Source organism: Asparagus officinalis, chromosome 7, assembly GCF_001876935.1.
Source record: "Asparagus officinalis chromosome 7, Aspof.V1, whole genome shotgun sequence".
Taxonomy (NCBI): Eukaryota; Viridiplantae; Streptophyta; class Magnoliopsida; order Asparagales; family Asparagaceae; genus Asparagus; species Asparagus officinalis.
Window position 1 is genome coordinate 109707802 of NC_033800.1, and position 14012 is coordinate 109721813.

Sequence of the window (14012 nt, forward strand, 5' to 3'; positions counted from 1 at the left end):
CAATGACTACCAAGTCACTTTTAATGGTAAGAGTTGATCGACTTGATTTTTTAAGTCATTGAAATTAATTATATGTAAGGTTTTACCATAAGTTAATGGTATGTCACATAATTTCTCATGTATGTGTCATTTCTTCTGCCAAGTCACTGTCGATTGATATATCATTTGAAGAGTGGAGTTCTTCTTCTTGACCGAATTCATTTTCTTGGTAGTGTTTTGCTGCTATGAAAACATCATAAGCTTTTCTTGTTTCTAGGCTAATTGGTGGATTGGTCATCCATTGATCAATGATTGCTTTGGCTGCTCTTGTGTGAGAAATTTCACCCATATTAATGTTAGTGCAGATAATTCAAAGTCCATCAGTCATATAGTATGAATAATCTTCAATTAAATACTTAAGTTTTTTGTAGAACCAGATGGTGCTTTGAAAGTAATCCAACCCTAAATCATAACATTCTTCATGACACCAATTATGAGTATGTAGCCCGGTGACTGTAGAAATTTCCCAAATTTGTAAGCTTGGAAAATATTCAAAACTGCTTCTTTCATGTAACGTAGCGTACTACTAAATTGGAAGATGCGTAGACTTATTGGAGATATGAAGATGGCTATCTTGACAATGGCTGGCAAACCTCTAAACCGCATTAGATTGTAGAAAATTGGGGGCTCTCTTGATATTCTCAATTCACAGACAATTCATGTGTCTACGTAGGGTATATAAAGAGGAATTTTGTGAAGATTTATCGCAAATCTGGGAGAGTTACATGTTGTAAGAACTGTAAATTCCTTATGATCATTTAGAAGAAAACGATATTATCATCTTCAACTTTTGCCATAATAATATTTTGAATGTCTTGAGGCAGAGTATTTAATTAGGACAATAATTGCTCTCTATTTAGACACTCTTTGCAGATATTTTGTTAGATGTATTCTAGTATTCTAAGAATTTGAAACATCTCATTAGATGTTAATACAACCTTATTAGAATAAGGATAGAGATAATTAATCTCATCTGAAAGATCTATAAATCTCTCTTGTAGCTGGTTATTTTGTTTAATAAATTTCTCATCTTTTTCTTTTAGAAGATGGACTAGATGAGTCATATGAACCCTGATTTGCTTTTTCTCTTGAGCACATAAGTTATTCCACAGATCGTTAATGATCATGTAATCAGGACATTGTAACCCTAGGTCATAAAAATATTTTAACCTTTTTAAGGGAGATGCTTGGGTTGAGCAATGAGATTTTCCTTTAGCTTGTGAGATTAAAGCTTGATGAGTCATCGTTTTCCTGCAAAAATATTTGAAAATGTGTATTTGAGTTTAATATTTCATTAAAATAGCGAAAAAATATTTCTAGTTGTTTCCAATGTTCTTCAAAATTACTTGAAAAGAGAATTATCATTGTGGGTAGTAACATGAGAAATTCTTAACATTCATGGAGGTATTGTTCTAAGAACTTTAGATATTCTCGCTGAAGGTAAGTGTACCCTGGCGGTCTTCAACTCCAAGTGTAGAAAGAGAAAGGTAGGATGAGAACAATTTTCCATTGATTTTCTTCTAAAACATGCATTTGCCAAAAGCCCAATTTTATATAAAATTTTGAGAATATTTTTTCGTGAATAATATTATCAATTTGATATTCTGGTACTTGATAATTTACCCAAACCAAATTATTTGATCTCTTTTAAACAATAATTTGACTTGAGACTCCATGTTGAAAATAATTTCTAGAGTCTAAACAGCATGTATCATGGCCAGTTTTTATTAGATTATCTTTGATAATTTCTTCAATTTCTTCTTTACAAAAAATTTAGAAGAGTTTCATTCATTTGGACCGGCATGTCAAAATATCTATTATCGAAATAAAATCAAGAGAATTATTTTATGTAAGAAAGACGAATATTCTTTTTATTATTTAGAACTTTTTTATTGAAAGAGTCTGGATAATCTCTATTCTCATCTTTTATATTAGAAAGAACATTTATGAATTTTTATTTATAATGTAAGGCAGAAAATAGTCGATTAACTAATATGTCTTCTAGTTCTTTATTAAATGCGAAAGAGACGTTAGGGTTACTTGTATTTGTGTGGATACCATGAGCATCTACAATAAAAGGCTAAAGATTATTGATAAAAGAAGTTCCTAAAATAATACCTTGTTTGAGATCTTTAAATAAGACAAAGGAAGTTTTAATTTTTAGACCTCTATTACAGATATAAGCATTGGTAAGTTTATATCTTGCTTTAAGAGTTTGACCATTAGTAGCGCTAATCGGATAAGATATTTTTTCATAGAATCTGAAATGAACAAGATCTTCTCTAATGAAATTTACATATGCTTCAGTATCAATTAGAGCGGCGTGTTGAACAGAGTATTCATCCATAATTCCAACAGAGTATTAAGCATTACATTACATCTTCATTTTTTCTCAGCATATTTTTCTATAGAATTTATAAATTCATATCATTAAAATCTTGTTCATGTTTGAAGGTTTTTATTTCTTTGAAACCTTCAAATTCGTCCATGCTTTTATTTTCTAAGTATGTTTCTAGATTTTTTATTTTTTGTTTAAGATCAAGAAGTTCTATTTTTATATTTCCCTATTCTATTCAAAGATCTTCAATATTCACTTTACTTTCAATTTTCTTTTCATTTTGAATTATGTTTAAGATTTCAGAGAAAGTATAGTACTCGTTATCCTTCTTTGCATCAATAGCTTTACTAGATTTTGTCCTTTATTTTTTGTCATTTCAAGATACTTAGTTAATTGTGTTTTTTTCTTGTGGATCAGTGATAGCATCTATAGTATCAAGAATAAATTGTTTGTGTTTGCTTAAAGTATTTAACTCAGAAGTTCCTGAAGAATTTTCAGAAGATTCAATATTGTCGTTATTGTAACAAGTGCAAAGATTGTTGTACTTATCTTCATGATCTGATGAATCATCATCACTAAGTTTTAAGGCATCAATAGACTTATCAATTTCATTTGTAGTAAGGTCTTTTGATTCTAATAAAAGTTCATTAACTTTAGTCTTTAGATTCTTTTGAAAACATTTATTAGCATAATGTCCCTTCTTTTTACATTTATAACATGTAGGAGTTTTATTATTATTATTTTTTCTACAGTTTTTTAGAAATTTTCTTTTGGGTGATTTTCTTTCTTCATTGTTCGTGTTTCTTGGTCTTTTCTTGTTTCTATAATTTTTAATTTTTGGATTTTCCATTTGAAAACCAAATTGATAACAATAGTCTCCTAATTCCTTTTTCCTAAAAGATTTTGGTTTTTTAATTGAATTTTAATTTTAACGTTATTACAAATTTTTAGCCAATGGTATTTACTTATTGAATTAGTTCTCCAAAAAGAATCTAAGCATAAGGTATATGTCTGTTACTTTGTTCTTAATGGATTCTCTTACCCTTTCAGCAAATAAGGGAGGAAGACCCGAAATAAATTTTTCTTTCTAAATAGGATTATTACAATCATGTAGTTGGTAAACTTTAGGAAGAAAGATGTTTTTGTACTATTTGAAATCTGTAAGGGTTTTACATCTAAAATTCATAAGTTATTCTCTAACTTTATCTTGAAGGCATTAGCTAAACCAATAAAGTGATGATAAATAGAAAGGTGTAAAGTGTAAACAACATCACTAATATAATGTCTATTTGCATCAAGAATTGGCTCTCCTAGTTTATTTTGTTTATAATTATTTACAATGTTGTTTCTGTCTATTGGAGTGAGATAATGATTCCACCAACCTTGTAACTGACTTGAAAAGAGGAGCATATTCCACTTGCAATATCTTTTTCAGTATTATCTGGTTGTCTACAAGCATTAGCATAAATAAGCATTTCTTGTAATAGATGTATGGTTTGGTATTCAGTAAATCCATCAAGATTCCACTCAATAAGAGAATTTCCATCAAAATTTGTATTATGATAATCAGTTATTTCTTCAAATTGCATATCAGCAGGAGTTTGTCTTCTATAATAATTTCTTGAGATATAAGGCTATTTCTTAATATTTTGTATTTGAACAGTTTCATTATGATTAGATGGGTAGTCAAGTGTATTGTTGAGCTGAGGTTTAAATTCTGACAAAACATTAATTGCTGGATTTATTTAAAGATAAGTCTTTTAATCTCTTAGTTAACTCTTCAGTAAGGTTGCTCATTTTTTTCACTTAGTTTAAAAGGCTTATTATTTCCTAATGTGATATTCTCAATGAAAGTTTGAGGAGCAAAAGGAGACATAGGGTTAGTGATAGGTTTTTTTCATGTCTAGAAGCATATTTTCAATTCCATCTGTTCGTTTATCTATTGTTTGAAAATAAATGCTAGTAAAGTTGTTTTGCTCAATAACCAGGGAGATATGTTCTTGTCGAGCTGCGTTGGAATTTGACTCAAGTGTCTTAATAGGAGTAGCCTTAACTTCTTCTTTTCCTTTACCAAATTTTATCGGTTCAAGAGGGGGATGCAAATGTTCAACTTGTTTATCCTTTTCTATTTTTCATGTGTTTGAAATCCTTTTTAACATGTAGGCGTGGTTTTCAACAGGTAAATGTTTAAGGGAATTCTTTTCATCTTCAACGTAAATGACTTCATTCCATAAGAAAAAAGGTATATTTTACCTAATAGTTCGCATACAATCATAATATACAGTTCGAATTGATGATCTGAAATCTTCTTCATAAGTTTTAGAGAACCATTCTTTTTTATGTTGGTTTTTAGGAGAATTGAAATCTTTTCTTGGAAATTCTTTATTAATCTCAATGGGAGGTTTGTCATCAAAGTTATCAATAACATTAACACTTAGTGCTGATGAATCAGAATCATCATAAATAGCAGTTGACTCAATGTTATATTTAATTCCTATGGGTTTTCTATGTTTAGAAAACTCCTTTTCATTGGGAGGAATTGAAGAAATTAAGGCACAAAGTGCATCATTGGTCTCAAGAGTAATTTTTTTGAAAGAAGAAAAGTTGACTTCTACATCACCATTAGGATGGTCAACTATATTTTGAAAGTTAGAATTTTCAGGGGGTAAAGGTTCAATGACTTGACTTAATTTCCAAATCAAAGGAAGTTAAATTTCATTCTATTTTAAAGTCTTGGGAACAATTAGGATATTTTTAGCATAAGTAAGAAATAAAGTAGTTGCTCCTTTCTCAGGGTTAATCTTTGCTTGAGGTGTGAGAGTATCATGGCTTTATAGTAGATTCTATAGGTTAAAGCTATATTCTTAGAATTAAGATCCATAATAAGTCCAGAGGTTTAAAGATTTAAAGTTAAGACTTTGAGAATTATAGGGTTTGATAAGGAAACTGAGAAGTTAGGGAAAGCATTAAAGAATATATGACCATTGCTCAAACTTGACTCAATTAGACTAATTAAAGAGTCTGAAAAAATAGAAAATCTTCCATCTCGTAGGCAAGAGCAGATGTGTTAAGGTCATTTCTAGTAAGGGGTCTAATGGAAACTTGAACAACGCCAAGATGAATGAATTTAAGAGTAGGATCTTCAGTAATTCTTTGGATATATTTATCACTAAGTAATTATAACTTTTCCATATGAGAAGTTACAATTTTTTATTTTTCAAAAGTTTCAACATGATATGTAGTTTTTAGTTTAAAACTTTTTTTACAATAAATGTCATTAATTGTATTTTCCAATTTTGAATGTTTTGGTCAATAATCTCATAAATTAGAGATTCTGAGTTTTTAACTAACATAGTTTTTACATAATGATTCTTCTTATCTGAGGAAAGATAGCTTAGAACTTAGGCATCTTAAGAAAGACACTAAAACTTAACCTATCAAAAGTAAGGGATAAACACAGATGGAAGAGCATTAGGCACATACTTAGCTAACGGCCGAAAACCGTGTAAACTGCGATAAATAGTTAAAGAAATAAAGTCTTAAAAAAGAGGCAAAGTAAGCAAGCTAGATATTAAGAAAATAGTAGTTTTCTCAAAAAGTTCACAGAATCCTCACTAGTCAACAGCACCGGATAAATGCACAACAAAGCTGTGTAAGTCGCGATTACAGCAAGTAAAAAGAGAACTAAAAAAGAGCACTAAAATATGCTAGAAATGTTTGAAATGTTTGAGAAATAAGCTCAATGTAAGCAATGAAGCATAAATAGTAAAATGCTTAAAATTAAAGCTATTAGGAACCAAATATAGAATATTGTAGTAGTTTTTTTTACCAGAGATGTCTACAATTATTGTATTGTAGATCAAGCAATAATATCAAGGAGTGAGTCGTTTCTTACAATATCACCAAGTGGGGATATACACCGACAAGTCAAGGGACGGAGAGGTCATTGACGTCATTTGAAACCTCATACAAGGGTAAGAAAAACCCCAAAGCCATTTGTTATAGACAATAGGTTACAAAATCAAAAAGCAAGCATCCCCACTCTTACAATAGTAAGAAAAACAGATAAAAGAAGCAAGATAGACAGAAGTATTTACAAAGAGTAAAGGAACCAAAGCTTCAGAATTTGTCTCCAACAAAAGTTGTCCTCTCCCAAAATAAAACCGTTTGACCCGAACCAGGAAACCTAGTCTAATTGGGAAATTAATTTTTGGTATTTTGGCTATAACTTTCTCATCCGACCTCAGAATAAGGTGATATAAGATTTATTGGAAATCTGTTTAAGAGACCTACAAATTTGATCTTTTGCATTTTTCCAAATTCAAACTTCATCGGTGTGTAAAACATATAAACTCTTAACTAGTTATTTTTCTAGATTTCTCTCCGTGCATGTTTTGTGCATTTGCACTCATATATTCACAAATATACATTGAATTGATCTGAAATCAATTCCTATCACACTCAAACATCAAAATATGTTATTTTTTACTATATAACATATTTATTTTTATTTTTTATATAATATTTAAATTTTTAGGGTTTTACATTCTTCCCCCCTTAAAAAGAATTTCGTCCCCGAAATTCCACAATCGTATCCTATAGATTAATAATACCAAAAAAGCATGTTGAGGGGATAATTCAGACAAGAAAACCCTCACAGACACATGTCCCACCATTAATCTCCGGATATAAAACATGGCTATATGTACACTTAACAATTTAGAATGTGAATACTGCCACTTAGCCCCTAATTAAAGGGAAACTAGTATGTCAGGCGAAAAATCCAAACAAGGAACCCCCCATATATATATTATGTGTTCTAAATGATTAGGAGTCAAGTGTTAATACCATCATTCTAGCGTTAAGTATAAACATGACTAAACATCATATATAATCATAATTACCAATACATATAAGCACTTATAAATATCAACATCTTACCTGCTCAAACAGGTGTGGGTAGTCGCAACGTACATCTTCTCGCGCTCCTAAAAAATCTCTTCGGCTCCATGCCGGCTCCACTAAACTTTCACTAATGGAATGCTTTTATTTCTAAGCTTTTTATTCTCTCTAGCAAGAATGCATACCAAAATCTCTACATTAGTCAAATCATCTTGGATCTCGATCTCTGGTGAATCAATCACCCATTGCTACTCCTCATCGCGCAAATGCTTCTTGAGCATCGAAATATAAAAGACATCTTGTACACTCTATATCGATGCTAGAAGTTCTAATCTATAAGAAACAGCCCAATACGCTTAATAATCCTGAAGGGACCAACATATCTCGGGGCAAGCATTCCTCATCTACCAAATCGCTGAACGTCCTTTATCGGTGATACTTTCAACATAATTAAGTCTCCGACCTGGAACTCTAGTGGTCATCTCCACTGATCTGCATAACTCTTTTGTCGACTCTGTGTGGTAAGAATAGGCTCTCTAATCAATGACACCTTCTCTGTGGTCTACCTAATTAGCTCCGGCCTAAGCAATAGGCTATCCTCTAGCTCTGTCCAACATATAGGTAATCTGCAAGGCCTCCCGTACAATGCTTCATACGGTGCTATCCCGATAGTAGCTTGATAACTATTATTATATGTAAATTCAATCAATGGAATATGGTCCTTCCAGCTACCCTAAAAATCTATCACACATGCTAGCAACATATCCTCTAACACCTGATTCACCCTCTCTGTCTGACCATCGGTCTGGGTGTGGAAAACACTACTAAATGACAATTGGCTGGAAAAAGCATCCTGAAAACTCCTCCAGAAATAAGATGTGAAGACTGAGCCTCGATCTAATGCGATCGTCTCTGGGACTCCATGTAATCGAACGATCTCTCAGATGAAAATCCTCGCATATGTATCCACCATATAAGTCATCCTCATAGGTAAGAAATACGCCGACTTCGTCAACCGATCTACTATCACCCAAATAGAATCATTTCCTTTCTTTGTTTTAGGCAACCCTACAATAAAATCTATGGAAATATCTGCCCACTTTCACTTAGGAATGGGTAAAGACTGTAGGGTCTCTGTAGGTCTCAAATGTTCTCTCTTAACTTGTTAGCAAGTAAAACACTTAGCCACATACTCTGCAATCTCTCTACGCATGCCACTGCACCAGAAATGCCTCTTCAGGCCTTTATACATTTCCGTCGTGCCTGGATGCACTGTATACCTGCTACGATGTGTCTCATCAAATAGATCTCTCTTCAGCTGTGGATTGTTCGGTATAACTAATCGACCCTTCATCCGAAGGCCTCCATCTACTCTAATAGTCCAATCAGCCTTGGGTTCCTTGGAAATCACCCCCTTACAGGTTTGAATCTAAGAATCCTCTAGCTGAGCTTCGATCACTCTATCGCTCCAAGATGGTTGTACTAATAAAGCTCCTAAGAAAGCACTGCTCCCCCCCCCCCCAAAGCACTGCTCCCCCCAATCTCTGACCTGAAACCATAGTGGATGAGGGTATAAAGATCTTGATGTAATGAACACCTCAAAGCTGCAAGCCCGCGATGTCACTTCCTGCTCAACGCATCTTCTATCACGTTTGCCTTTCACGGATAGTACTGTATAGCGAACTCATAATCCTTAATAATCTCTACCCATCGCTGCTGCCTCTGGTTGAGTTCTTTCTATGAGAAGAGATATTTTAAGCTCTGGTGATCTGTGAATAACTCAAACTGCACTCCATACAAATTATGCATCCACGTCTTTAGTGTAAAACCACTGCTGCTAGCTCTAAGTCGTGTGTGGGATAATTCTGCTCATGAGTTCTCAGCTGCCTCGAAATATAGGCCATAACTCTTGGGTATGCATCACAACACCTACTAGACCCGCTAACTATGTATTCGTGTAGACGACAAATGTTTTATCACTGCTTGGAATAACCATTACTGACGCTGTATCGAATTTCACCTTTAGAGTCTCAAAGGCTTCATGGCACTCCGTGCCCCCAATCAAACTGTACACCCTTTTGCGTAAGGAGTGTAAGTGGTGTTGCAATCTTTGAGAAGTCTTGAATAAATATAATAGTCGGTCAAGCCTAAAAAATTATGAATATCTGTGACTATCTTCGGTGGATCCTAATCAAGTACCGCTTTCACTTTAGCTAGCTAGATCCACTACAATGCCCTCCTTGCTGATAATATGTCCAAAAACCTGACCTTAGAACTGATACTCCAGCAAAGTCTGCAATACCAAACGAATATGCTACTCGTGCTCTACCTCTAATCTCGAACAGATAAGGATGTTATCGATAAAATAACCACAAAACTGGTCCAAACATGGACGAAAAACCCGATTCACCAACAGGTGTATTAGTCAGCCCAAATGGCATGACAAGAAACTCAAAAGACCCATATCGAGTCAGAAAGAAAGTTTTAGGAATATTCATTCCCCGCACTCGCAACTAAAAATAATCAGAACGAATATCAATCTTCAAAAAATGTTACGCTCCCCGCAGCTAGTTGAACAAGTCATAAATCCTCGATAGTGGATACCTAATTCAGGAAGTGATCTTGTTCAACTCACTATAATCTATACATAATTGTATGCTATCATCCTTCTTCTCCACAAGGACCGGTGCTCCCATGACATTCACTCCAGAAAATAAAACTCTGAGATAACAACTCATCTACTTGAGTCTGTAGCTCCCTCATCTCAGTGGGTGTCATATGATAGGGTGCTCAGAATATCGGTATGGTGTCTGTTGTAACTCGATGCAGGAAAACAACCTCTCTCACTGGAGGAAATCTTGGTATGTCCCGAAAGATATCTTGATACTCTGAGACGACTCCGGTCTCGCTCAAATCTGCACTCTGATCCCGTATCAACACCACCTTGACGTATGCTAAAAATGATTCTGCATTCTGGTTACCTTATGAGGTTGCTACTATCTATACAAACCCACTGAATGCTCACAAGCTGACTGTCTTTGCAAGATAGTCTATACTAACATGGTAGGATGATAACAAATCCATATCAAAAATAACATCAAACATCGGACATTCGTAAGATGATTAAATCGACCACGTACTCAGACTCGTCTAAACTGACAACACATCACCTATATATACTCTCTAAGAGAGACACCTTTCCCAAAGGAGTAGAAACTGATAATGTAACACCTAAAGACTACGCTACAAGCTGATGTCTAATCATGACATCATAATAGATAAAAGAATGTGAAGCTTCTGAATCAACAAGATTCGAGCTGCAAAGGAAATTACTAAGAAAGCTCCGCTCACACCATGATCAGGCGGTACGACTGCATAAACCTTGCCGGTGGATGGCGATTGCTACGCTGATGGAGGTCAAACATATGGGACTATCCCTCCCTTAGGAATCTCTTGGATTGCATGAATCTGGCCTACTGGCCCCTCAATCCTCCAGACGTCTGGATGTGCCTCAAATTCTCTGCTACTTACCGTAACCACGGCCCTGAGACTGCTAATTTTGACCTATCTCATGCTGGCCTCCTGCTAGTGTACTATGATAATTGTAATATGTACGCTTAATTCTGCGCTGCTGCGATGCTCTCAAATCATGTTGTAGGTTATGTTCTCTTCTTATGCTGTCCTTGTTGCTAGCTGTAAAAATCCTTACACCGCTGCTGGGGATCTCTAGCATCCATAACAGGTCTCTTGCCCTTGCTATTGTCACTATGCTGGTCATGATTCCATAATTAACTACAGACATATCTCCCTACTTTAATCGGACTAGCTCCACTGCTTGTCAAAGAAGCAAACACAATTTTCCCAAATAAGTGGTATTCGCTGCTCTAGCAAAAATCTAAAGTCGGTGTCATCCTCTGGTGCTATCCTCTACGCTGAATACATCTAACTTCGCTTTAGTACTGATTCGACGGTAAGAAATTTTCACATATTTTTTCCATTTATAGGCTGCACATGAGTCCGGTGTGCATTGAAACTATGGTGCTCTCAGTGTCTGATGTTTTTCTTTTTCTTACAGAGCCAAGCCTCCTGCTCTACGGCTCTATCAACAGCTGGTTGTGGTGATGCTGAAATATTTAGTATGAGGAATTTTTCAAAACAGCCCTAAAAAGTTTTTTATTTTTCAAAATCGACTCATTTTTTTTATTTATCAAAATCGACCCACTTTTTGCCACGTGGGCTTAATGACGTTCCTAAACAGTCGGGGTTGCCAATCCCGACTGTTTAGGATATGAAAATTTTGGGTTTAAGGGTTCTAATTAGGGTTTAACACCCTCCTAAACAGTCACGGTTGCCAACCCCGACTGTTTAGGAATTTCATTAAGCCCACGTGGCAAAAAGTGGGTCGATTTTGATAAATAAAAAAATCGGGTCGATTTTGAAAAATAAAAATCTTTTTAGGGCTGTTTTGAAAATTTGTTCTATTTAGTATTGCCTCTTCAATAGACACGACTAGTATAACTAGTGATGGAACTCCAGAAAATTTAATATGGCTCGTTACTCGCTCCTTGAGTGTTGCTAGTCTCTGCTTTTACGATCAGCGTTACGAAGTCGATCAGATATTGTGGAGCCTGTAGCTGCTCGGGCTCTGCTTACCCAGCTCTCCGAGTACAAGTTTTATCTCGACCACATCCTCATCTCGACATTTATAATATCAAGTGGAGAGCTTAATAGACACAGTAAAAGAGGTCGGAAATATATATACATAACATAACGTATCACATAGTATTCACGCAAATACTTTTCAATCAAAGTAAGATAGTCATAAAAAAATTCATAATTTTTGAGGTATACGTATTACGTCTTCACACATTTTAGGAATTCCTAGCAGACTCTATACATGAATCCTAGGAAACTCTATCCTAGCTCCACGACTCAACACAGGATGATCCTAAGGATGCTAGAACTAGAGCTCTGATACCAATTATGATGCCCCCGGATTCACACAATGCTACAGTCCAAGGTGAAACCAATGATGTCAAACATGTCATGCACCTATACTGTGTAATGACATGTTTCACCATCATAGAAATATCCCTCTAGTGGAAACAAATAAGACAGTACAGGTACAAACAGATATAAAAAAGATGAAGACAAGAAATAGAACACAAAAATATTTGATAAATCTCCGAATAATCAGGTCTGAACAGATATAAAGAAAATATGTCCAACAATCTAAAATAAATGATCTAAAATCTCAACTACAGAGTCAACTGAAAAGTACATAAGCTCTCTCAGCTCTCAAAATATAATACAAATCTAAACATCAACTAGAAATACAAACTAAACATCTGTGGAGCAGAACTACTAAACATATATGACGGCGACTATGCTGAAAATCCGTCAACCTGTGGCTATCCGAAACTTTGCTCCGCTACCTGAAAGAAGTAAAAACCACAGCGTTAGAATGCTAGCAAGATCATCTCCATCCGCCCCCCGGGGAAGGGCTACTAGGTATGATGGAGGCTCTACCTATAAGTGCATAGTCTACCTAGTTTATTTACCTGGTACTAAACTAGGGTTAATACTTAGAAACTCACAACATGAGACTGGTACGTCGAGCAAAATAATCTAAACAAAGAAACCCTCATGTATATACCATACGTCTCAAATTGTGAATCGCTAAATATTAACTTAAAAACTAAGAATAAATGAATACAAGAAAGATAATATAGGAAATACCACATCATACATCTCCAAAAATGTCATATCAACTCCTCATACTACCCTTAGTGGGTAAAATAGATATTGATACACTCGTGTATCTAAGTTGTGAAATACTTTCACAATGGATCATATCGATGATGTCAATATTCACCTACACTTAGGTTATTTATCAAATCGTTCTTCACGAAAATACTTCAACTCATCGCACCCCCGTACGGACCGGTAAATAGATATGTTAGTTTATTGCACTCCCGTGCGGACCAATAACTAGGTATGTCAATTCATCATACTCCCGTGCAGATCGGTAACTAAGTATAATAACTCATCTCATAACCATGCGGACCGATAGTATATCAACCTATGCGCATCTTCGTGCAGACCGATAGATAGGTATTTCAACCTCTGCGCATCTCCATGAGGACCGATAGATAGGTATATCAACCTCTGCGCATCTTCGTGCAGACTAATAGATAGGTATTTCAACCTCTTCGCATCTCCATGCGGACCGATAGATAAGTATATCAACCTCTGTGCATCTCCATGCGGACCGATAAAGGAGTATAGTCCATCTGCGGTCTCATTGTAGGACCCGACTAAAGCACTCGGAGTATAGTCCATCCACGGTCTCATTGAGGGACCTGACTAACCCCACCAAATCGATCATAATTATAATATATATAATAATAGAAGTTACTCTTAACGATTGTAACCTATTTGGATACCCGAAACAATGTAATCATGCATACTTAATCCCCGTACATGTACTCTTCGAATTATGCGTGGATATCAGCTGACGTCTTGCACAAAAATGCTCACCAAACGAACACACAAGCAAAATGTTCAATCTCACAAAAGCTGACCCGATCAGTCGACCGACAACCTCATCGGTCTACTGATAGGGTCGTTCATAAAATAACAGGGCAAACACAAGCCCGTCAGTCGACTGATGCTTGCCATCTGTCGACTGATGACCTCCCGTCAGTCGACTGATGGAAACTTCAGTCGACTG